This window comes from Harpia harpyja, chromosome 14 (assembly GCF_026419915.1).
Source record: "Harpia harpyja isolate bHarHar1 chromosome 14, bHarHar1 primary haplotype, whole genome shotgun sequence".
NCBI lineage: Eukaryota > Metazoa > Chordata > Aves > Accipitriformes > Accipitridae > Harpia > Harpia harpyja.
In genome coordinates this window covers 28,065,559-28,092,664 of record NC_068953.1, presented here as the reverse complement: position 1 = coordinate 28,092,664, position 27,106 = coordinate 28,065,559, and the positions used below count along the sequence as shown (strand labels likewise).

General features: G+C 41.8%; 1 protein-coding gene across 2 annotated transcripts in view; it reads left to right on the top strand.

The window, feature by feature from the left end:
* Window positions 1–27,106, top strand: part of SEMA6D (semaphorin 6D) — a 231,667-nt gene that overhangs the window by 172,680 nt on the left and 31,881 nt on the right. Inside the window, exon 1 of one of the 2 annotated variants that reach the window (XM_052807729.1) lies at window positions 26,790–26,888. The exons of the other annotated variant lie outside the window; for it this stretch is intronic. The gene's annotated coding sequence lies outside the window, so the exon portion shown is untranslated. Of the gene's footprint in view, window positions 1–26,789; window positions 26,889–27,106 lie in introns of those variants that run through there. 2 annotated transcript variants of the gene reach the window in all.

Below are 27,106 nucleotides of genomic sequence, written 5' to 3'. Positions count from 1 at the left end.
AGACACTAATTATAAAAATGAAGAAAAAAAGGAAAACTAGCATTTATGCTGACCACACAGATAAGACAGCTTTCTTCCTGTTCACAGTGATGTTAAGGAAATTAAAATCATCAGTGAGGTTTTGTACGTAATTTAGCAAGAAGAGCAATGCCATATTTCAATATGATCTGTAACAGTTCAGTCTCCTATAGTATCTTCTTTTTTGTAGCCTTCTTCCGTCTGCAACAGAAAGAGGCTGATACCTTCTAATATGAAACTTTTCAAGCTAACCTGGTTCCGTTTGATTGGCATAAATGTGGGGGTGCTCCCACATGTAGCTCAGCTGGCCAGCCTGAGGGAGCAGTAACCTCCACGAGAGGGAAGGTAATGACCAGTGGTATGGGCTGAGGGTACTCATCTCTTCAGCCAGAAAGACTGGGACCTATATGTCTGTAAAATTCCTTCAACTGAATGTATTAGTCCAAATGCCTATTGTTGCAGTTAGGTGAGATGAATTACATCATTTGTCTTTATTATTCATGTGAAGAGTGATAATTTCTCCTAACATCACTGGGAGCTGCCTGTATGCAGCCAAGAGAAGTTTAAGACCCAAATAATTTGTAACAGCTTTTGTGAACATCAAAACAAAAAAAAACCAACACCAAAAACAAACAAAAGAAATGGATGCAACAAGCAGGTTGCTCCTAGGCTTTGTTTTCACATGAACAGCTTCTTCATTGTATGATTTGTATGTGGCAGAAGGATGGAATAATATTTTCAGGCAGTCTGATGCTGTGTTATTAGCAGCAGGCCAGAGGTTTGGGGTTGGTTCCACTCCAGAAATTTTTAATACTGGATTGTAATTCAGCTGTGGATATGAAGACTGCCTGATTCAATGATTACTGAAGCTATTTACTTTAACGAACTTTGGATTGGACTTTCTAATATGAAAATATGGAAAAGGAATGGGTTTTTTGCATTTAGTTTGTTTTTTTCTGTCCCAGTTTTTAAAAAATCCCAGTTCTGGGCACACATTCTCTACTGCCTCTAGCGGTTTGTTACAGCCTGCCTGCAAGAAGTTACTGTTCACTCCAGGCTGCCAGTTGAACTGCTGTGGCAATGCTTCCCTCCTTCATTTCAGCCAAAGCAAATCCTCGCCATGCAAAATGTGCTGACTTGAAGGGTTAGAGGTAGGAGGTGACTGTTGAATAAGCTCAGCTGGCTGATCAGAGTAAGCCATTACCTCCTGAACCAGAAATGGAAACATGTCCATGTCTAAGTGAACAGACCAGAGGCATGCTGAGGATGTGTGATTCTCCCTGTGCCAAACCGCGTTAGTCCCTTTTCCCTCAGCCTCCTCCCTTCCATCACTTCATTGAAGTGGGAGTAGCTTGGTATGCAGCAGTTGATGTTGGGATTGCTACTGTTCCAGTATACATGTGCTTTTAAAAAAAATGGAGAAACTAACACTAAAATTTGTAAAATCTCTGGTATTGCTAAATATACTTTTGGCATATTTGATACATTACCCTTTAAACAGTTTAGCCAATAAAACATGCTCATTTCTAATGGAGATGAGCACCCTTTAGCTGACCACATACTTTATGCAGAGGAGATCAATAGTATTTACTGAATTGCAAAAAAATGGATAAATACAGTATTCTACAGGCAGATTGTGCTGAGACTGCACCCTGATACCACTGAAGTCGAAATCAAAATATACGGATTTTAATGGGAACAAGTTCTGATCCTTGAGAAATAGAAATAAGGACAAAGCCAAATCTTTCAGGTATTCTTCAAAGACTAAGTACTATAAAACATAACAGTTACTGTAAAAGAAAAAAAATAGTAATAATATTCCCGCCACAACTGCATTATATTCTACAGCAAGTGGAATATACTAATGCAAATACAGTATTTCCATTGGCCCATGTATCCACTTTATCTCACACATACAAGAACTGCATATGCCTAATAATCTGTACTTTCTTAGTACGAGAGAAACCGTGTATGGTCTGGCTTCTTTCTTGCAGGAGAGAATCTATGCATTGCACTTCTGCCACTGTAATTTTTACTTGTCTATCAAGTTCCCATCATGAAAAATGCAAGTAAAAGGGCTTTTTATTTCTACATTCTATATGCAGAAGTCCACATCCCCTACCCTTTCCCTAGTCCAGTTAAGACTGTTGTATTAGATACTATTGTTTAATCAGTGATTGAAATGTAAATAAATCACATTTTCCCTTTGTGCTGTTAATGGTTATAGTGCATCTTTGCAGAGAGTTTTAGCACTTTAGAAGCCAATGAATAGTTTCTGTGCAGAAAGTGAAGCATTGCACTTTGAGGATACACCATTAGCAGTTTGAGGATATGTTATAATGCATCCTTGAAGGAGAATGCCCATCACATGAGGGACTGTAACCAATATATCAGGTTTCATTTGTGGGTGTTTTGCAAACCACCTCAAATCTCCAGATTCCACTGTCCTGGCAGTTCCAGAGTATTTGTATGATTGTTTTATTTCTGCTGCCTCATACTGTTCTGAGATTTGTTACTCTCTTTATATATTCTCATATAAAAAAAACTTCAGTGTTCAGATGGAATCAACCAAAAGCATGCATTTACTAAGAATTCTCCCATTTGTCAAAAGTTTTGCTGAGGAGACAGACATTCAGGTGAGTAGGGCAAAGTGGACAGCCATGCCATTAAGAAATCTGCATTGCCTATTTAATATCACATTTGATCAGTGTTTGTAAAATACAAACCATTTGTAGCTCCATAGTTCTTCCCTGAACATACAGTGATTCCCAACCAATGCTGTAGAATAAAACATACCAATGGACTAGCAGCTAAAATTAGTAATTTTGAGAATAACTTCACCCTGCAGATCCTTCCTGTAAGATTTTCAGATCTGGCTCCCCTGGAGGCAGGTTTGCAGCATGATTGTGGTTCTCCTGCTAGAAACTATGCAATATTAAAATAAAGGGACCCCTAAATGACCCACTCCCACTCTTGGAATGCCCCATCACCCTATCCCCTTCTCTCCCTCCCAAAGCAGATGTAGCTCATCTATTTCTAATGCTGAATGTATTCAAATTGAAGACACCAATTTTCTAGGGCTTTTAGGAATTATCTCTGCTCTGAAAGGAGTCAGATCACATGCTTAAGTGGCAAAGGTTCAGCTATTTTGAGAGATGACACCAAGTCCTACAGAGAGGGGGGTGTGAACGCAATCAGGCAAAGAATAGGTACATCAGCAAGATACACTTGTGCCAGGCAAAGTTTCTGTCTGGCATCAGCTGTGTGTTGTCCCTCAGTCTCTGGACTCAAGGAATGAATCTTAATTCATCTGGTAATTGGAAAACCCCCCTCTGATCAAATTTTGAAAACCACAATCCAGTAATAGCTGTGTGGGTAGATGAGAGGTTGGACGTGCATTAAAATAAGATTTCCTGGGTGTTTTGATGTTTCATAACAAAAGCAGCAAGCGTAGCAAACCACATCAAACTTGTACAGCTGAACCAATTAAAAACATCAGCAAGTCATCTGTGCACTGAAGTCCCTAAAGGTTAGTGAGGTGAATTATTTCCTCCTGGACTTTAAGGACCACCACAAGTTGGAGGAAACTGGTCAATCTTCATAAACAGGACACATACTAAGAATATTTTCTGTACATCTGAGTTGGCATGGCAGCATGGAGCTGAAAGTAGAAGCAGGAATAGGGAGTAAAGAGTGCCAGTATTCATCATTGTGGATTTATTTATTGCTTTGCTAGGCCAATGCACACCCTTCGCATGAAAGTGGTATTAACTGAGGGAAGTATTCATCATCTCCTTTGTTTGACATAAGATATGAATCTGGTCTAAAGACTGCTTAAAGGAAATTATTTTTGATGATTAAGTAAAAAAAATCTTGGTTTTGTTTCCATCAAGGCTGCAGTTATGGCCACAAATAGCTAAGTAGAATACCCTTTAATTGGGCTGTAACTGACAGCGCACTATACTCCCCTAGCTCCAAAGCTGCGTCTTGGGCTACTCGCTTCTGATTCACTCACACACATCTAGCTTATGACGGCTATTCAGAGATCGGATAAAGCAGTTAGCATTACTGTATTTTTTGAGTCTAAACTTTGTGATTACAGTTTTCCTGAGAGAGTAGTATTTTCTAGGTAAAGTATGCTTTACAATGTATTGGAATTTAACTACAAAGATATACACCTTCATAAGTACAGGCTATTAAAACAATTTACTAGTATGTCAACAAGTACCAATATGTACATAAAACCAGAATAATTTGGTTTGTTTTAATGCACTGAGCCAATCCAGCAGTGTGTCGTCAAGTGCTATTGAGAATCACTTTGCACTAACTGGATGACATGACTGGAATCCCATTCACTGCACATCTTAGTTCTATTGAATGATCCAGAATTGAAATGAATGACTGACACTTTGTGGATAAAAGAATAAAGCGATTGTGCCATTCACACTGCACTGAGGGTGAAAATTTACTTTCATTATATTGGGTATTAAGATTCACTATATTAGAGTTCATTAAAGTGGGTGGGAGAATGAGACTCCGTGAATAATTAACAATAAGTCATTTATCAGGGAAATTTAGTTTTTCCTTCTGCTTGTAGAAAATCCATAAGCAGATCACAGCTGCTTCAAAAGTGTTTGCTATTCAAACCTATTTTAGAAATAGGATTTTTTTTTTTCCAATTCTTAGCAGTTTGGATTGATTGTAATTTGTCTTTGAGGCTATAAGATACTTGTCAGTCATGTAGCATTGATTAGCTATAGTTTGTCATATAGGTACATGATTATCTGTCTCCCTCCTAGTTGGATGTGTTTGTCTTTTCCAGAGCAAACATCAGCATGTAGACATGCAAATGTAAATTTTTTCTTTACCAAAATCTCTTCAATGACACTTTGAAGGCCATTTACTATGAATGCTGGTGCCAAAAAAATGAGATGCCTTGAATTTCTATGAAATGTAAACCAAAAAATCTGGTGTAAAAGTGAATCCATTTGAAATAATGACAATATTTGCAGGTAATTTTGCAGTATTGCACTTTCTTTACTAGATTGTATTGATGAATATTCAAATTTGAAATAAATTAGATAGACAAAGAAGCCAATAGTCAAAAACAGTAAGTCTAACATGCAAGATATGCAACAGATACGCAAACATCTGCATTACAGTTTGCTGTGCTTTGCTACAAAAGGCATATTTTGAATATAGAGACCATGACGATATTTTTCACAACACTTTCTTGTGTTTATGGCTCCACTGAAGTCATTTTGCCATTAAGTGCAGTGAGATCAGTGTGTTACCCAATACAATCGACCATTGTCCTTTGTAACGGCCCGGTGCACAGTGTTCTGCAGGCTTCCTCCTTCAAATGATAGGATCCCTCATGCCACATATTTAGCTTTCCTCTAGGAGTAAGTGCCAGTATCTGGTTTGAGATCAGTGGATTAAAAGCTTTACAGGAGTGCTGGGAATTATTATTATCTTAGTTATCACTATTTTTCAGAAGTATTTCCCAGGAGTGCAGAAACTCTGGGTCTCTAGATTGCAGGGTCAGACAATGCTGAGTGTCTGACTCTATAATAACAAGAGAATTCATTCAAATAGAAATGGTGGCTGCCTCCTACTAGTTCTGATAGCACTCAGGTAAAGGAAGGATGTCAGAGGATGCCTGTGGGAAGAGAACCATCTCTAATCAAAAGCCATCCAAAAAGTCAATAAAAATAATTTCTCATTCACAGCTGATAGACGAAAAAGTGCATTTACAGTAAAATAACAGATAGTGAATCCCATTAGCAAAACGGTACATGGCTCATACTTAAAAATATATAAAGCTCTCTTCGAATACCTTTTCAGAGCTCACGTTGCCAACAGTTATGCCTTAACTCTTTTATGTGACAAACATGCCAGCACACCTGGCAAGTAGCGAGCTGTGCTCTTAGGCAGAGGTGGATTGGGTTACAAGGAGGGGGCAGTGCCAGGAAAGTCTCAGGAGGGATGTCTGAATTATTTTTTAAGAAGAAAAGCTTCAAATGGAAAGTGTAACCCAATGCTTTCTAAATGTGGAGGCATGCTTAAAGAGCAGTGCTATTTGGTTTCTCTCTACTTTAGAGAAATTTAAATCCTCAGTAAATAAATCCTGCTCTTCAAGTACTGAACAAATGAAAATCGCTTGATCAAAATTTAGAGAAGCTCCTGCTGCACTTTCCAGGAGCAGGAGGGATGGGGAAGGAGCCAAACTTTCTAAAGGAGAGCTAAACCTCAGCCTCTAGCATCAGAGATTACAAGGAGCTAGATTCTGTCCTTGCATCAAACTCAGTGGAGCCCGGATAGCCTGGGTGCAAGCTTTGAGCAGAGCCTTACCTTCCTGGAGGAAGATCACAGACAAAGTGAATGCGCTTTCCCGTAGTAGAAACAGCTGCTTTCAGAATAAACGTCTTTCTCACTTTGAAGCCTACACACATGACAAGCATAGGCTTAGCAAAAGTAGACAAGGGGAGAAGGCAAGGAAAACAGAAAATTATTGGAAATTTTTTAAAGCACCTACTGTATGTGGAAAAATTCTTTCATGTTCTTGTGCAGTCGTGATCTCTAAGCACAGGTGTGAGCACAGACATGTTTCCCTGCAGTGGAGAGTGTCAGCATGAGAGAGGAAGTAAAACTGTTCATGCTGATGAAATGCTCTTCTAAAACACTGCTGGCTGGGACATGGTCTTAAAATATTTTTGCTTGAGTATGATCAGATCTGTGGTCAGAGAAGTAGCAGGGATGTGGAAGGGCTCATGCAGAGCCGGTCAGGCCTCTTTCAACAAACAGTTTGGTTTACGGTTTCTTTTTTTTTTTCTGGAAAATGTCAGTCAAGCAAAAGGAATCCCAGTCCAGCAATTCAGCCATGCCTGTTCACTCTGAGGAGTCATTGGAGCAGAGACTCAAACCTGCATCAGTGACACCAAAGGTGAATTCTCAAACTTGCTGGACTGTAGAATCCATCTCTCATTAAGTTTAATGGATATTTAATTATTCCTACAAATTGGAACAGCTCAGGAGTGACACAGAAATCCTCCTTTTGAGTGACCAGTTCCTAGTAGTTAGAACACATATGTAGGATGTAAAAGTTCAGGTTTTGAGTCCTGGCTTTGACCCATTCTAGGCAGGCTTGAGACTACGAGGTGGAAGATCCTAACCATGAGGCTTACTGGCTAATTAATTCATTGTCAGGCCTTTGCTCTTTTAGGCAAAAAAAAAGGCAGAAGATGTAGTTCCTCCTCATACAGTAGAGGATCATTTGGAATCTCCCAAATATCTGATAGATGGAAAATCTTTTACGCTCCCCTTGTACTAGGCAGGAGCACAAATGCAAGGTCCCATCTTGCAAAAACCATGCTTACACATCTGGGATAAACTCAGCTTTGTGTAGCGGGCTCAGAAAATGGCTTCTATACTATTTGCTTCATCTTTAAAGCCAAATAAGGGTTTAACTTTTTCACAGCAAGATCTTTTCCCCCCATCCCATGCCCCATTTTACCTTCAATAGCAGTTCTCTTCATTATTTTATCTGCTGTTACTGTTTAAGATGAAAGTAGTTGGGGATTAAAACCAGGAAAGAAGATGCAGAGGTATATAACAGTGCTAGAAGGCACACACAAACTAAACTTACTCTGCATCCTCTTATGGCCCTTAAAGACTGTTGAAAGAGGGCCAAAAGAGGTCCCACAAGAGTAAGGGGCCTTTAGTGTATTCTTCATGTTTCTCCCACAGATAATTTGGAAGAAATACAGTGTACGTTTGTATGCCCCCAAAGTAAAATTACAACCAGCTGATGGAACTATCTCAGCAGCAAGAACGAGAGTCAACTCAGAAAGGCAGGGTTTGTTGCCAAATAACACAGATTGTTTATAATGAATATAAACAATTACACTGCTGACCAGATTCCCAGCACACTTCCATCCACAGAATATACAAAATACTGCGCTGGCACTGGTCTTCCAAATATTTGCCATATATTGAGCATTTTCAGTGAATGAAATTCAGTGGAAATGCAACAGAGGGAAATCCACACCACGCTATTCCCATTCCCCAGCATTTTTTTGTTCCACATACTTATTTTTTGCCTTTCATATTATAATCCTACATAAGCAAAATGCTTCTTGACCCACCGTGATCTCTCCCTAATTCTTTGATCCCACAGTGAATTTTTCTTATCTTCTCACATAACAAGTTTAACATTGAGCACAGACAAAGAAACAAGGGGAGATGTTGTGGGAGCAAATATCATCGCATTGCAGCTTCCTCGGCCGTACTGATAATTCTTGCTGGTTTTCTTCTTACCTCTTTCTCTGTCACATCTCGGTGCAGATCTTGACAACGTGACCTCTATTCCCAGAGCTGAGACCATATGTAGATTGGTGATAGTACAGAAGAAAGGCTTTCCACTGTAACATTCACCCAAGTTGACTGAGCCTGGATGCCGCCAAGCATTTATCTGAAAGCAGAAACTTACGAGGTTTCTAGTGCACTGTAAAATTTAAACCCTCCTATGGGACAGTATTGAGGGAACACAAGTGTCCACAACAAACAAGAGAAGAATCTTGCAAAAGAAAACTTCTTTCAAAGGTCTAGTGATAGAAATATATTATGTATGATGTTAACACAGGTAATTTGCAAGAAAGGTCTATAAATCATCATTTCAATGGGTCGTGAACTTCAAACTGTGCATTCAGCTCAGCAATTTCATTAGAGCAGAATGACCTTATTTCCTTACAAAGAGCAGTCATGGTGCTAATTCTAAAGTAACAAATTGTTCTTTTGTTTCAAAACTTATTAGTACTACCATGTGGGCAAAAAAAACAAGAAAAGCTGGACTTCCCAGCATTGTCCACAGAGGGGAAGTTGAAGAATGATGAAGATGGTGGCCCACTCACTGCAATTTTCTGTTGGCGTCAAAGGAATGTGTTTTGCTGACAGATGATAAGTTGCATTAGTTATTACTGGAGTGAAAAGCAATTTCCATGTATACCAGTTTGGAGCACAACTTCTGTCAACTGCTTACAGATCTCAGTACTGTAGTTCCTGAGTCACGATGAGAAGCGGACACCTATCAGTCGGTACCAGTCCACACAATGTCAACTTGCAAAAATAATATTCCTTACCCATAAATGCCTCTGACAAAGTTTTATAAATAATAAACAAGCTGATGTTTCCCAGTTGCTCCTTATATAAAATAATCATAGAATCACACAGAATAGCTGAGGTTGGAAGACACCTCTGGACATCATCTGGTCCAACCCCACTGCTCAGAGCTGGATCAGCCAGAACAGGCTGCCAAAGGACTGTGTCCAATTGGGTTTTGAGCATCTCCAAGAATGGAGACTCCACAACCTCTCGGGCAACGTGTTCCAGTGTTTGACCATACTCACAGTAAAAAAAAAGGTTTTTCCTTATGTTTAAATGGAATTTCTATTTGTGCCCATTGCCTCTTTTCCTTGGGCACTGGTGAGAAGAGTCTTGCTCTGTTTTCTTTACATCCCCCCCATCAGGTAATTTACACACACTGGTAAGGTACCCCTGAACCTTCTCTTCTCCAGGCTGAACAAGCCCAACTTTCTTCTTGTCTGGAAGATGCTCTGAGACCTTAATCAACTTCTTGCTCCTTCACTGGACTCAGCCCAGTATGTCTATGTCTTCCTTGTAATGGGGACACCAGCAGTGGATACACCACTCCAGATGTGGTCTCATCAGTAAAATACATGTGTTAACTACTGTGTCCTTATACTGTATTCACATATAGTCCCCACATATCTTCCTTTTTTTTCCTTAGAAAGCTTCTCTTATCTCCAGAATGTTTTTCTTGTAAGAAACAAGTAGTGTAGCACAATTACCCAAAAGATAGCTTTTCTCTGTGATTTCCTCAAACCACTCCCACCAACTTTATCATGAGTGTTAGGAAGATATGTGATTGGTGAGTTGTGGACTAAAGCTGCATCCGTCTTTCTAGAAAGCTGTATTTCTGATGCTGCCCCATCATCTTACTGCTACCCTTCTCCTTGCCCACTTCCACCTGCCATCCCATTGGGGATGGGCAGTCAGCAACAGGCCCTGAAGTTCTGACCCTCATCTCAGCTAAACTTACTCTTAATATTGAAGAGGTTTCCCAGTTTTCAGTTTTATTGAGTGCAGACCCAGTTGTGCACTTACCAAAGCTGATGACATTGACATTGACTTTATCAAAAACAGGACTGGGCCTGTGATGCTGTGATTAAAGTTTCAGGTGAAGGTACAAACTCTCTTGAAAACAATGAACTGCCATACAATATTGAGTGCCAACCAATCAGTCAAGTTATTTTCTTGGGTTCTCTGTAAAACACTGTATGGCCTTGGGTATAGCAAATATGAAAACTAATGATAAAGTATGATACATTTGAGTCTGGCCTTGAAAATCTGCAGCTACTGCAGCTGTGGGTGCCTTACACTAACTACATCCTGTTTATAAACAGCCAGCACAAAAATGTCATTTTTCTGATTTGAAGCTGTTTGCTGTAGCCAAATATGTATTTCACGATAACAAAAGTGTCTTAGCCAGTTAGAATTCATTTCTCTCCCCCTGCAGATAAACAGTAATCAGCTCACCCATTGGTGGCAGTTGCTCAGTTTGTGTATGCAGCTCTGTCTCTCTCCTGCTATGAATATGCAGATCTCTCCACTGTCATTAGTTTCTGAAGTGCCTCTGCTCACCCTGCTTGCTGTAGCTGGCATTTCTGAGCTGTTTGGGTGACAATACCACAGTTTATCACCCTCTGCTGAAGACAAAGATAACTTTTAAATGTATATAAAAGAAAAAAAACATACCATGCCACAAATGAAATAAAGCTCACTGTTGAATTTTGTGTCTTAGCAATGGATTTTCAATGCTAAGAAAGAGTGGTAAGAAAACACCTCTTACAGATGGGTGGCTGTTATCTGTAAGGACTGGCTCAGGCAGTAACTTTGTCCCACGCCAATAAGCCTGGTGTAGTGCGTTTGCAGGGCTGGGCCCGAGTAAGGCACATTCTCAGAAACTAAGTTTGTTCAATGTATATATGCACAGGCTCTTGCTCTCAGTATAATAGTCTGCCTTCACAGCACCGGCTGGTGCTATGCCTTCTATGTTGTTCTGGTTTATTCTTTAATAAAAGATAGTTTAGCAGACTGCATTAAGTTCCAAAAACTATATTTGTGTTATTAAGAAAAACCTGCATCAACAGCTCCTTGGTGGCTTATATGCAGACTGCATGAGCAGGTTTGTGAAGGGTGTATACATGCTGATCTTGCAGAGATTAACATCTGAGTGTAACCTCTCTCTCTTCCCCCTGGCCCCCGGTAGTCCCAGAGAAGTGGCAGTGAACCCACAATATCAGTTAAGAAACCATTACTTTGGTTTAAGACATCACTGCTTTTCTCTCCCCAGTTACCAGTCCAGTGTCAGAAATTTCCCCACATTTATTCAGCAGAATGGTCCCCAAGACTTCTCCCTGTTTTTCCTCTAGGCTGTCATGGAATTAAAACTACATTAGATTTAAATAGTTTAAGCAGGTGGTTAAGCCAGCTGCCTGATTTTGCCTAGAGAGCACAGGGAAGAGGCACGTGATCTATTCTGCCAACAGAGTTATGGGGCAGCGATGGTTGGCAGAGGGGTGGTAAAAAGCAGCTGGGCCTGGTAATGAGCATCAGCATGCAGGAAGGGATGCGTGTGCTCAGCCTGAGCACCTGGTCCTCCACCAGCACTGGTGCTGGCAGACTCCTCTGCCCAAGCAGAACCCCAGCGGCTGCCTGGGACAGGTTTGGAAATCCTCTGGTGTATCTCATCACAGGACTGGAAACTCTGGTCTCAATCAGGAAAACTGCTCAGATCATTAATAATTCCAGCCTATGACAGTGGGCCTTAAATGCATGTTTGAGGCTTAGCCATCTGCAGATGGAAGGGAACATGTCCAGGGAATTTAACTAAGCCACAGGACTTTGCACTGAAGCAGCTACTGGACGCTCACACGGTCTGCTCCATCCACTCCTTGGCGGGACACAGTGTCTGACAAGCAGGTGGTAACAAACAGCTTGAGGAAATTGCTGCATCTGCTTTGTTAAGTGAGCATGTGTCTGAGCCCTGAATCCATCTTTCAATCAAGCTTTTATAGGAAAATGTCATCCTGAAAATGATATTTCTGAATGGGACCCAGTAAGGAATGGATGGAAACATAGGCATGGTTTAGAGTGAAATCAAAACAAAAAAATCAAAGCACTGTAAAAAAGTCACACCATGCTGAAAGCAATCATAATTGCACCAGTCGATTATGAAACTGTAAACTGAAGTTTGAAACTGGCCAATCTCCTGTCTAGTTTCACTTGCAAGGTTGAGTCTAGCTTGAACAAAGAAAATCAACAATAAACCAAAGAAGAATCATGGGGAGACATGGATCCAGTGTTTACATTGCCACCCCTTTCACTGGGCTATGACAAGAGAGAGACTAGAAAAAAACAAATTGTAAAATACAATCTTATCTTGCTATTCCCCTTTCAGGATTGATGAGTAATAAAAGCAATTAGCCAGAAATGTTTTTAAAACTTGTCAAATACATTATTTGACAAATATATTCATAAATCATGTATCTAGTCACAAACTGCGTGAGCTCTGAAAACTACCTCATCATTTTAAAACAACTTGAAAATCTCATTTCATCCATTGATGAATCACCTGCCTGCATTAGCAATAAACTGGCACAAGCAAGACAGAGACGTTTTTATCCTTCACATCATATGAAGTGCATTTCAGGACACTTACACTTTGCTAAATTTGAGCAAAGGCAAAAAAGGCACATGTGTGTGTGTTTTGAGACAGTGGATGCATACACATAGGTTTGGGGCAATTCTCTACATCTGTGCGAGCTCCCACTCTGGTTTCTCTGCAAGGATTCTCGTCTGCATAGGGAGCTGTGGAGGCCTGTAAGCACAGAGAAAGCTGAATGTCTCCTCTGAAGTGATACCCAGCCAACCTGCAGCTTCTGAATGTGGAAAAGACCCACTTAGTCCTTTAGGCACCCCAGAAAAAGGAATTATTATAGGTCAAACTTGACATTCTTATAAACAGCAACTTTAATCTTAAGCAGTCAGGTAGCTTCATGCAGACAGCTCATGCAAAGAACCTGTGCAACCTCCAGTAACTCAAATGTATCTCCTTTAGAAGAGGGCCCTTCCTCCACCCACCCAGATGGCACTCACTGAGGTTGAGAAGCAAATTGCCCTCTCAGTCACCTTCCTCCCTCTTGCTGTAGGCCTTGAAGACAGCTGAATTTGATAAAAGTGGGAAGAGCTTTATCATCCATATTTATTTAACTGTCTGTGTAATTGCAGGAGTGCTTGTCCTGCACACTTAACTGACAGTGGCTTTCAGACCTGGTGGATGCTTCATCTGGCAACTGTTTTTTTGCCTTGTATACTGCTCGTGACCATGCATTGTCACTTAATTAGGCTGAAATTAAATAAACTGATCCAATCCAATTCTCTAAGCTTATGGACTCGTATCTGTGTGCTGGACTGTAGTAACTGGTTGCTTTGCATTGCCAGGGGATGTAAATTGTGTGCTTGGTTTGGTGCCTACACAGCATGTACTGAGCTCCTGCGTGCTCCTCAGGGAGTCCCTAAACTGTGGCCAAACCCAGCCTCACCAGGTACTTCTCCAAAAGAAAAGTTAAATTCTCAGTTCCTTGCAGTCTAAAATACAGTCATTCACGATACATCTCTGAATCACAGTCAGTTCATGGTGCTTCTATTATCCATTAACAGTAAGCTGATTATACCTCTGTGCTTTTTTTTTGCCATCTACTCAGCAACATTTGCAGATGAGCCGGCTGGAAATACGATGTCTTGGTGAGGGAGAAACAGTTCACAGACATGTGCTGGTTTTCACAAAAATTTCAGCTGGAAAAGATTTGGCTCGAGGAAGAAGGGAAAGAGAGGAAGAAAAAAGAAAAAGAAGTCCTTTATTCAAAATGAAATATCCAAAAGTATTGCTTTTGGTGCAGAGCTGAGTGGGAACCCACTACTAAGCCTCAGAAGCTGCTGCAAAATGGAAGTATTGCCTGCTGGATCATTTTCTCCATTTCACAGACTGAGAATGTCAGGTCTTAGCTGAAAAAGGAACCCAAGTCCTCCCATCTTGAAGTCAAGGTACACACTCTCTCGCTTTTTCCTGAGCATTGTTCCAGCTCATGTCTATTAATTCACAAGAAGCCATACCATATATTAATAGACAACTTGGCCTTGGAATTTATTTTGCAGGAGATTTTGTTATTGCCTCATAAACATAGAGGTCTCTTAAATTGTCATCAAAATACATCACCATAAAATTAGTGAAGCAATAGAAGAAAAAACCTACAGGACTGCTACAGCAAATTCTGCTTCAGGTATTATGCTGCTCTTCTGTGAAATTCACTGTACTTGCAGGGATCTAACAGCTTTGCCATATTCTTTCACTGATACGGTAGTCCGAAAGAAGCAATCATACTTTCAGCAAAAGATGATTTAATTTCCATGGGACTGTGGGCTCCAATCTAGTAGGACCATCTTAACTCTTCTTATATGCAGCCAGCACTAACTGCTGTTCTTCACTACTTTGCACCTTAGATAGACATTTATGTCTGAGTAAAGTAGCTGTAATTTATATCTGAGTAAAGCAGGGCTCTTGATTTGGAAGCACTTTCCATGGGTGCAAATGACAAGCCCAAGGCAGCAGCAAATTCATCCCAGGACATACAGTTAGTCCATTTCAGGGAGGAGGGGAAATGAGACTTTCATTATTGTGATCTGTACTGGGTAGACATTAAAGGCTGTGTGACACTTTGCAGGAGAAGAAAATTTTGGTTTTGCTCAGCCACGGTGCCTCGTTTCCTACACTTGGTGTGCAACATGCAGTGCAAGCAGGGAGCACTGCGCAGGCCGCAGGTGGAAGCATTTCCACGAAGCTTCCTGCACCTCACTTTGTGAAGGTTTTGGGAACCTCCCAGATGTGCAGACACAGATGATGTTATGATATGAGCACTGCAATTCTTGGTAAATAAACTGTTGGAAAATGGCAGTACCAAATTAAATGGCAGTAAAACTTTTGTTGTTTCAGTTTTATGCAGGTTTTAAGACTGAATCTGTGATGAACTGCCTTGTGCATGCTTGTACCAAAATAAAGAAGGTAGCGTGGCATATAAATAAGTTTAGCATTAGACCAGTATCTTTTTCAAATTGTGACTCACTAACAGAGTTTTACAGAAATTTGATTACAATTTTACTGCATGAAGGACTCTTTGCATCTGCTTCACAGATATTCACCTTTTAAATTTTATTTAATTTGTATTGATTTTTCCTGCACTTTCATAAGCAGGCATCACACATCTGAGCACACAGAAAAATGATTACTTAAGTGATGATTTAAAAATAATGGATGTACATTAGCACATGAATGATTAATTCCTTTTTGTGAGTACAAGCATCCAGGCTATGGCTGAGTAAAATATTGATGGTACAAAGGAAATGAGCTGTTTCTTAATTTAGTTTTGTTCTGGTAATGTGTAACTAATGTTGTTTCCTTCTAGCAGTATGCATTTAGTGACCCTTTTAAATTTTAATACCTAGTGATAGCTAAACTAATAGCTTCATGGGACATATAAGAGGGGATTTTGAAAAGATGCAGATATAGTTTGCATGCATTAATTTGAGACTCTCTGTAACACATTTAATACAAATAGGTACTACAGAAGAACCTAGATAAAGTCTCCACACACAGGCTGGCATTTCGCTAGAAAGCTGAAGCTTTTTTTGCACAAGATGCATTGAAAGGTGGAGATTGCATTGTCATGTTAGTCTCATGAGGCTGTGGCATATGAATCCCAGTTCATCAAGGCCTGATGCTCTTGTGACGCACTTGAGAGTGTGGGGATTTGTGAGACTAGCACAAAATGAGAGCAGGACTGCTCTTACCACCTGGTATCTGGGCATATGTTTACATTAAATGTAGGGGGACCTGGGCACTGAGATTAACATTGTGCTGGAGTCCTACAGCCCGAGTCAGATACCTATGTTGTGGTTTCTCACTGTTCCCACAGCTCTTGAGGTGTTTCTGGAAGTTTTTGCCATGACTACAGCATCCTGAAGTGTTTTCCCACATATTTGCTGGGAAATGCCACAGTGGTGAGAAAGGCACTGAAAGACAAGCACAACTCACATGGTCTTGCCCACACCTTCATTGCAGAGCATGGCAGGCCAGGCTTACCCATCCAAAACTTAAACCTGGTGCCCAGTCAAGCAGAGCAGTATGGGCACAAAATCAAATAGAAATGTTTTAAATACTCTATAGATGTGGCTGGGCAGCAACGCATGTAAGGATACAGGTTATGGCAGAGCACAGCTATAGGCTTTGACGTTCTCAGGTGGGAATACAACCTTGTTACTCAACGTTGATATACAGACTGAATCACTGGCACTGCCTACCCACTGCCCATCTGTTAGAATGGCACTTTGCCCACCGACGTGGTGACATGCCAGGTTTCATTTGAAGTAGGTGCCTTCTAACAATGGGTTTAGAAAGCAGCCTGTTGAAGACAGCAACTGACACTTCTTTCTTCAATAGGCTATTTTTGGAGTGGGAACACTTGCTGGCAGCATGTGCAAAGGGCCTAAATCGGCTTCTGTTAGTCAGCTGCAAAAAAATCTCATTTGCTACAGTAACAGAAGGTTTGGGCTAAAAAGTAAAGCAATTGCTTCCATTTGCACTTGCTGGCCTCGCATGGCTATGTTTATTGTGGCTACTTAATCCCACTTCACCAAACTGCATGGCAATTTGCAGGTGAGAAAGGAAAAGGAAGAAGAGGAACAGTGTATTGCTTTTGAGACAAGAAAGGGTGCTTTTTTGTTTAATTTGAAACCATGATCCTTTTATATTTTCCACTGCTGCAATGGATATTACATGGTAATCCTGCCAGGACATTTTATTTCTGAGGAAGGGTTTGAGGGTTGGTTCCCCAGGATGACATTTGAAAAATATAGTTCACATTTTTTTCCTTTGCCAGCTGAGAGAAAAGAGGGATCTTCATGCAGTCCCAACAAAAATCAACAGGCTTTCTGTCATCAGGTCTTTTTGAGAGGGTTTTGAAGATCCTAGGGAAAAGATAGACTTTGGCTCTGTTGAAAGTCCATGGAGGGGTGTAGATCAGAGACCAAGTTAATGCATGCAGTTCTCCCTGGTGACGTTCTGGATACAGGATCCCTGAAACGTGGGCAGGGTGTAAAACCGCACGGCTTTGAGGGCAGCCCAGATGGCCAGCAACCCCAGGAACACATGCACATGTGGTATCCTGATCCTTCTAGGAAGGATTTTGAATCTAAATTGTCAGCCTGACATCAGCACTGTGATATTACTGATGGGAGGAGCGATAGATGATCCGCCTTGCAGAGAGCTATTCTCCTGGGTCTGTAGTAAGGAGTAGTATGGCCTAACATCCCTCTTCTGACATGTTCAAAGCTCACCTGAGCTTGAGTCCTGGCAATGTGATGTGATGGGAGTGCGAGCTTGACCATGGCTCTGACCTGCTCTCAAAATCACCTGTCACCTGGCTGAGCATTGGACAGTCTGCTTTCTCGCCCCTCTGCCTCTGCTGTCCTCCCCCGCCTCCACTCCCTTCTTCATCACTCTGCCAGGACAAAGCTCTGTCCTATGTGGCAGTGCACTCTCAGCCTGGGGCAGGGCAGGGGGACTTGCCAGGTGGCAGGGTGTCAGCTAAGCCTGTGCTTCATGCAGCTGGGTCCCCTGTACCACATATGGAGAGTGTTTCTGTATGGTCTGGCCACACGAGGAGGTAGAGACCTCTCCATCCCTCTCTGGTTTGGTGTTGAGCTCTTGGCCTGATGCACATATATGGCTAATGATGACAGGGAGAGAAAGGACCAACCAGGCATTCTCCGCCAGCATGCGAAGTACATATGCACAAAATAAGCAATCGCTGCGATTCTTCTGAACACAGGAAGTTATTCAGGCAGCATCTGAAGTACTCAGATAAAATATCCAACTCTGAAACAGCTTTTGATAGGAAAGCTGAGAATAACCTGTAGTTATCTTTGGCTACTGGACAGTAGAGACTTTATTATAAAATAATTTATTTGCTGTAACATGGCTGCTAAAACCCTGGCACCTTGTTATGCAACTAATTAAAAAAAGCCAAATCTGTAAAAGAAGCTGGAAAACTTTGGCTGGAGCCACAAATACTGTTTCTTCTATTGCTTCCCAGATAGAGAACCACTTTTTGCGCCCTCCTCTTATCCACAAAGACACAGAAAAGAGCAGATCTGTAGCTAACAGCCACAGCAGCTACAACTGCATCAATCCAAGCAGCAGAGGGAATAGAGTGCCTGCAGCAATCTCTGTGCTTTGCCAAGAATGGAGATGTCATGGCTTACTTTTTTTGAGCCACGTCAGATAATAGTGTTGGCATTCCTTCCTGAGCCTGTTTTTCCAAGTCAAGCACCGTCCAGAGGATTTAGTAATAACTTGATGAACACTGGTTGCTTCTTTGTTGTATATTTTTGCTATGTTAATTCTTCCAGTATGTGCGGCAAATAGGAGATTTTGTGGGATAGAATAGGTGCCACTGCTAATTTATATTGTCTCGGATCCAAAATGCTTTCTACACTTTTGACCCCACACACACCCTTCTTCTAGACCAAGCCTCCTCCCTGACAGCTCCTTTGCATGACTGTTTCCTGCATGACTTGTCACAGACAATGGTATTTCCCCAGACTCCGTGGAGCTTTGCATCGCTTAAGATTAGTGGGCTGACATGCAGGGTCATACAAGCAGCTGGCAGACTGTGATCAGCGAAACAGTGTGGAGATGAAATGGGCCACCTATCTCATTGTCACCTAATGTTACCTCAAAGGTGAAACTATGTCATTTTGCACCCACCAAAGAAAAGCAGTAAGATGTGTCCCAGGATCAGTAATACGACAGTGGCTTTTGGACATGGTGCACCATTTCAGTTGCTGATGGGGGGGAAGGAGTACCAGTAACTCCAAAGGATTAAAGCCACCTGCACTCACTTTTGCCTCTTAGTTTTGATAATGTGGTATATAGAGAATAACAATTGTTTGTACTCACCTTCTGTGAGTGGAAATTTTTCTTCTGCACTAACATGCAAAGCACAGAACAGAGAAAAGAAAAGCCTTTCATGGATAGCTCTGTTAGGGCTACTCGGTAGAAAGGATTTTGCGGCCCACAGCTAGCACACAAGAAGGAACACTGAGAAGGAACAAAGCTAGAAGTCATTTTTTCAAACAAACTGTAATATTAGATAAGGCCATAAATGTTAAAAAAATAATTAAAGGTATTCACCTATGCCTCAAGAACAAAATATCCTAGGCTAAAGTCAGATACTGAGATGTCAAGGGGCATACACTAAACAGAAACTCAAGTTAACATGCCAAAGGCAGCAACTCCTTTCATTACTGATTGTGTGTGGGCTATGAACTTTCTCTGTGTGTCACAGAGGTAAAAGTAAATAGTTTGATCACCTTTCTTTAAACCTAGGATGAGAGTCTACCCTCTTGCTGAGTAGGAATGCACTGGAGAAATGTGGTAAGGCTTTATTTCAGAGTTCAAGCAGATACAAATTTACAAGCAGTTTGTTTACCTTTCTATTCTTAGTGATTACTGGTATTAACTATTTTCTAAGCACCCTCCCTACCTCAACCATGAATAATGTCTGTCTGATCCTTTAAAACTGTTTTACTGTCACCCAAATGAGGCAGGTTTTTGGCTCCTGTGCCAGTGTTAGGCTAGACAGCTGCTTGGCTGTGACAGCCCAAGGAGCTACCTCAGGCTTGCCCAAGGGAGATTCAGACTGTACTAAATTACATTCTTAGAGTCTTATTTAAGGCCTTAATCCATGGAGTTATATTTGGTGGGACAGTGAAGGAGCAAGGTTTGTGTGTGTCTGTGGATGCATCTGTGTGAGTCTATACATGCACACATGCCTAATTGCTTTTTTTCTGTAATACTAAAACCTCCACGACTATAAAACGTCATCAGTTGGTACCTGTGGTCTCACCTTTGTGTAGGATGTGATTGTAGGTATACGAAGCCAAGCTGATTCATGTTGGATTTTATGGACTCTGGAATGAGTAATGTGATACTCATCTATAGATAAACTAATCTGCTGGTATTTATAGCCAGTGCGCAATTGCCTCACCCCTTAACTACAAGTTTTGAGATGTGACAGTTACAGTAGATAGTAGCTTTACTGTAGCTCTGAGCTGTTTGGGAATCTGTATGATTGGCTAATTTTCTATGGGAATATTTGATTTACTTTAAAGAAAACATCAGTCTTGTCTTTGGTCATTCTTACTGGTAGGGAATAATTTTTCTTCTGGGCCAGGACATAAAACACTTACAGTCTGAGCCCAATGAAGTAAATAAAAAGATAAAATTATCATCTATTCCCATCCTACAGTATCTTATAGTTTACACATAAGTAACAGTGAAATAATAGAATGTTTTTAGGCCTGTTCCCGTTCTGAAGGTCACCGGGTCTCCATAGGACAAGGGGGACTCATCACACAGAATCAATTACAGGATTAGGTAATCCCCTAAAATGGGACTGAAAAGTGATTTTGTGTAACAGAAGTTGCTATATATAATATAAATAGATAACATTAAGTGTCTTGTCATCTTGTGATTATATGCCATGAACCTAGATTTGTTACTAGTATGTCTTTTCATCTGTCTATGCTTGAAAAAGGCAGCACATTTTACTACTAGTGAGGCAAAGTGTAGGTAAACACTGTGGATGGTGAATCTGCACTGAGTAGCAGTATGACAAATGAAATACTGGAAATTAAAATTGTAGGCTGTGAGGAAGATCACCTATTAATCTTGGACGTATGCCATTAAATCTAATTACAGTATTTTGTTGATAGTACCTTCGATGTTTCAAATGAATTCCCCATCAAATGATAGGTGATGTAATATACCTAACTGAAAAGCTAATCTTTGTAGAGAAAATGGAGTTTTCTTGTTTTCAGTGATTTCTGTAGACATGTAAAGTGCTGAGGGGAGTTAGCAACACCTACCACTCTATACCAGACCCCAAAGGGCACCATGGCAATGCCTTCAGCTTGGCTTTTCTGTTCCCAGCTCTCTGCCCTGTACAGCTGTCCCTCTCTGGGATTTTTTTTTTTTTTTTTTTACAAGATTATTCTTTTGCAAGGACCGGGAATTAATCCCATTTTACTATTGCAGTGATCTTTGCAGGAAAGAGCCATGGCCAGAATTGTTGGCCTGAAAGAGTTGGTTTTTCACAGTTAAATCTGATGGGGAGTTTGCAGGCAGGAAAGACCAGTTTTACAAGACTCTGCCCAGCTATGTTTATTGCTTGAATCCCTTTTATTAGCTTTGACATACAGTCATCCAGATTTCACTCCAAGCGCATTTGAAGTAGTAAAGTACCCAGGACAACACATTACAAACATTGTGTCTATGTCTTTTCCGTCTTTGCTGACACAGGGTTCTCTCTGCCAGCCCCACAGCCTCAGCAGAGGAGGAATTTCTGGCCTTCCGCTGCCTCAGGTTCATCTGCGCAGGATCCCACGTGATCCCCACTGGCTGACCCACACAGTATACTGCCAAAGCACAAACAAAAATATTTGTTTTCTGATTATTTTTATTAATTACTGGCACATCTCTTCTACCTCCCCAGAGGTAGATGGGGGAATTGGAGAGCCAGCGTATTGAATTTCAGTCAGACTTTTGCCTAAGTGGGAACTGAAAGCAGCTATTAGATTTATCACTTAAATATTCAATATAGAGATAGTGTTCTGTATGCTTATCAAGGTAAACTGATGTCAAGATGATCGTGGGTGGGCATGGAATAGCAGTGTGGACCCATTTCTTCCACCAGCTGGAAAGATAAATGACAAGAGTGGAAGCATATGCACATGCTGATCCTATACAGAGCCAGGATAAATTTGCCAAGTTCGGGTGCACAGCCCATCAGTGTTAGCAGAAAATTATCACTACGCCTTCAAGTGACAGGCATACGACCTGAGATTTCTACACATCCCTCTAAATGAGGAGGCAGATTAGAAAGATATAAAAAAGAGAGAACAATGATGTTAAACTGAAGTTTTGACAGTCAGAAATACTTTAAAAACAACTCTCAACACGGTACCCAAGAAGATGCTAAAAGAAAGAGTTGAAACTGTTTTGTGTCTTCCTATATTTTACAAAATGCTAATAGCTTAAAAGCACCTCCTGTAATTTTCTGACAATTGACAAGGGTGGAAAGGGGGGTTTCACGTCATTTGGAAAATATGAGAAAATTATTTTCTTTCCTCTAAGCATTATAAAGAACTATACTTACGTGCTACCTGAATTGGATACTATTTACAGGGATAAAATTACGATGTCTTTTCTTAAACTTACTACTCTTTATACAGTACTTGACTTATAACCAATTATTTGCCTGTATCAACACAGCACAGGCCTGTTATATTAGCAATTTGCTATTTTTAGCCTATTGGTGTAAATCATGAGCAACAATGCCTCACTTCTGACTTGCGTTGATACTGCTACAAGCTCAGGCCTCAGAGAAGGAAAACGGTTGGCTCAGTTTTATTGCTTTGCCAGCCAACCACTGGGATTTTCACCTGTATTTCCCCAGGCAACAATGTTTAGAGTGATTGAACAGGGATCGGATCTAAATGCACTCCGGGCAGATTAAAGACCCATCTTCTTGGGATCTGAACCAGGGGGTGGGGGTGAATAAGTGGCTACAAATAGGGCAATAACTACAGTAAGGGTTCGTGGAGGCTGGATGCTAAAGCCAGGAACAGTAGGCATCCATCTAACAGAGGTGAGCATTAGAAAACACATAATTCTGCATTGTGCAGACTAACAGTGGAATACCGTAATGAGCTATCAGTTTCAGCTTATGTGGCTTTAACCCTATTCTGGTGATGAGCTGTGAAGCATTATAGTTTGAGCTTCCTATTTTCTACATTTATGTTCTTAAAAGTCCAAAGGAGAGAATTCTTCACCAATCGATAGGGATGAAAAGCCTCTTTTTTTTGGAAGTTGTTCTGCATTTATTCACATACTATACATGCTTGCCCTGCCCTGTGCAACGCCTCCCCAGATACTGAGAAGGCACAAAGGTGCATAAAACCAGACCTGTATGAAAGTAACTTTCCTAGGTTGTTAATAGAAACTAATATTATCAGACAGACCGGTATTTACCCCGGTACAGGAGCATTACTCATTGAATAGTACCTTAAATTGTCCAACTAATTTTATGCACTCATAATAAATAAATTCTGTTCTTTTTGATTATTAAGCTTCATTACAGTCAAGATAAGTCATAACATCCGCACTTTGCAACTCAGATTTAAGGACAGTGAATATAAAAACTGTTCATGTCTACTTCATCAGAAATTACATATCTGATCCATATTAAATTGGCTACCAATTCCTCCATACAATGCCATGCAGTAGGCAGATGTCTGTATGCACTGGTGAAATGTGGTGATTTGGGAGGGAAAAAAGAGAAGGAGGAGGAAAATATTTGGCTAAAATATAATGACTCTTAGGATATAACATCATCACATCCTGGCACTGCTGTGATTTGACCGTCCTTCTGTAACTGATGTTTGCTGTTTTTATTGGAAATGACACAGTTTAAATGAACATGTCCTCAAAATATAAGTTTCACATTTCATTCAGAAGCCATTGTGTCCATGCGCTAGTGTGCTGAGTCACTGATTCAGCTCTGGCTCAGGCAGAGGGACACCATCAATACCATTTTCCTCAGCACTTGGTATTTCTGAGGGATGCGCCGTTTAAGCAAACTTTCCTGGGTGACCGTGCTCTGAAGGTGGTTTCCCAAACGTGCAAAGTGCCCTGCACTGTGTGCACTTGCACTTTCTTGGCAAATCACGGTGTGGCTGAAGTAGTGATTTTAATGAACACTTCTCTTGCTGAAACCAGTTCAGCCTTGCTTATAAACCCAATGGAGGCATTCAAGCAGAATGAAATGTCTAGTTTAAACACATATTAGTTTAGTATTATCCATATTTTAATGAAGCAAAAACTTAATTTGTTGTTCTAACAGACGGTGGTTCTTTTATCTATATGTAAATTCTGAATATTTTGCTTACATTTTCAAATAAGGGAACAAGTGTTGTTTAAGTCTGTCAAACACTTAGAGGATGAAAAGTCCTTTAGACAATAGGAATAATCCATAAGCTATACCTATGAGGTAGGGTGAGTAAGTGCTCTCATTACCATCTGGTGCACGGGGACAGTCTCATTGGAGCCAAAGCAGGTCCTCGGGCATTCCTGGCTCTTGGGCTGACAGTCCGTTTTATTGTGCCTCTGTACTTTCAGATTCTGCTGATGTGTTTCTTTTACAAATCAATCATTTGAGGGGTAATTAACATTTAAAAGCCAGGTTTCTTTTAATTCCATTAGTATATTTGTGACAAGAAATGTGTTGGCAGAATCCAAAGGTTAAGAGTTACAATGAAGAACAAGTTTTAGGATAAATGAAAGTTAAGGCCTAAAATAGCCTGACAATACCCCATTAATCTGCACACTATTGACACAATAGTGGTCTGTTGTGTCAATGAGGATTTAAGAAGCTTTGCAGCACATGTTAGTGATAGTTTATCATATCAATAGGAGCCTGCATATATTTGTGTTTAAAAACCTGTGGCTGTGTAATTCCCTGACTGCACACATATTGTAAGTGCACGTACTTTAAATCCTTACATAAAGTGGTTTCTAGCCATGCAGTAAATTTTGAAACTGTAATAAACTACGATATATAAGTGTAGACACAAGTTATTAGTCTTGGCTATACCAAAATCCTCTAATATGCTGTACTTCAAACTGAAACCCTTTGCCCTACAGGAATGCGATCTGATTCTCAACATTGTGTCATCTGTCTAATTGAAGCAGAAGGAGACTTAAGCCATATTAATCTCTCATCCTGATATATGGAAACCTTGAGTCAGCTTGTGGCTGGGACTTATAGTGGGGAAGAAAGGTCCCTTCCCTCAAGCATTCTCTCTCAGAGCAGAGGGGAGTGTGCAGCCACAGCCCAAGCAGATGCCACAGGCTGTGCCATGCTTCCCATGCCCCCACCTTAGGGATAACTGAGCAGCATTGCTGAGTAATTTCTACATGCCAGTCGCAAAAAGGATGTATCGAATGAAAATATGGGTGGCTCTTCTAGGACTGCATTTTTTCTGGCTGGCACCACCATCAGGCATTTAAAAATCCAAGAAGCAAATCCCACATTTGTAATGCCCTGGTGTGGGTCACTTGCACGTAGGTGCCTGTACCCTCTGTAAATCCACACAACAGTGGGTCTGCTCCAAGTCTTTGACTTCCAGTGAAAACGCCACAGAGTTATTCTGTGAACCGAATCCTTCTCTTTGGGGCACTCTGAGCAATTTTGTCGTCAGGTTGCAATTTGATTCCTAACCAAGTGAATAGTCTCTATCGCAGCATTTTCATGCAGTGTGCAAATTTTGATGGCTTTCAGATTAGGGCTGTTCCTGAGAAAGAGAAAATAATGTCCTTACGTCTTTAACCAGGCAGCAGCTCCTGGGGTGCAACATAGCCACGCTGTGTTTGCTGTGAGGAAGCCCATAATGATCTCGCCTTTAGCCTGTCACCACCAGGAAACATCAGAGAGAGACAGCCAAGGGACTGAGTTGCCAAAAACGTCCTATTCCCATGCCTGAGAGATTTTGTTGGCACCATGTCTAAAGAGAATTTACTATGGGCCAAATCCTGGCGCCCTTGCTTAGATGAATCAGTTCTCAAGAGGCAGCGCTCCCGCTGCAAGTGGTGCGTGCGTAAAATCCTGCAGGATCAGCCCAAAATACTGCTCGGGAGTATCAAGCACTAGTCTTCCGGAGGGGCAGGAGGGCTGTGGGGAGCGACCTGCCCAAGGACTTGCTGTGAAAGCGGTGCACAGCAGAGGGGCAGGAGTTGGGGAATTGCATGTGAATGACAGAGATGTTTCCCCAGCAAAAATCTTTACATTATCTTGACTCAGAATTTTTCTGATTTCCCATAAAACAAGCACAGATGATACAGCTTGGCGAGTAATCCCTTTTTTTTTTTTTTCCCTTGCAGGGGTATCCAGAATATTTTGTGGCACTTTAAGCCTTAATTAATTTATCTTTCATGTGAAGAAAAATGAATTAGTGACAGCTATTTCCTGGACTTCATTTCTGGGATTAAACCCTTTGTTTCCGGAATATCCGAGGGGATTTTGGACAGGCACTTAAAAAGATGTCATTTCAAGGACAACCCCCCCCCGCCCCCACCACCACACGCCAAGTACTCGGCTGCAAAATTGAGTCTCGTTAGCCCACAAAATCGCATTGCTCGCAATGACTTTTTCTTTCGAAGTAGAAATGAAAATTTCTGTATTAAGAAGCGAAGGGTGCGTCGGCGAGGAACAAAACGCCTTCCTGATGGCTTCGCCCCGGCTGTTTACCTCCGCGGCCGCGGGATGGGCACGGGGCCGCAGCCGGGGGGGGGGCAGGTTCACCCAGGTGGTTCGGGAGGGGTAAAACTACGAGCGAAGTTCGCCGGAGCTCCGCGCACGCGGCCGCGGCCGCTCGGCGGCGGGAGCGGGGCCGCGCCCGGCGCTGCCCGCGGCGGGGGAGGGCGGAGGCGGGGGGCGGGGGGCAGCGGCCGGGGCGGTGCCGCCCCCGCCCCGCCATGGCGCGGCTCGCCGCGGAGCTCCGCCGCCGGCCGGGGGCCGCGCTGTCGCCTCCTGCGGGCCGCGTTCCCGGGGCCGGTGAGAGCCGCGGCGGGGCCGGGCGGGGCCGCGGGAGGGGGAACCGAGAAGTTGGCCGCGATAGTGGCGGGGCGCAGGGCGGCTGCCGCCGCGGGCGCGGTGTTTGCGCGGAGGCGGAGGGAGGCGGAGCGAGGCCGGGCGCGGCGGGACAGTGCGGCGAGGCGAGGGGCGGGCGAGAATAAATCCATTAAAGGCGGGGGGGGGGGAAGGCAGGCGGG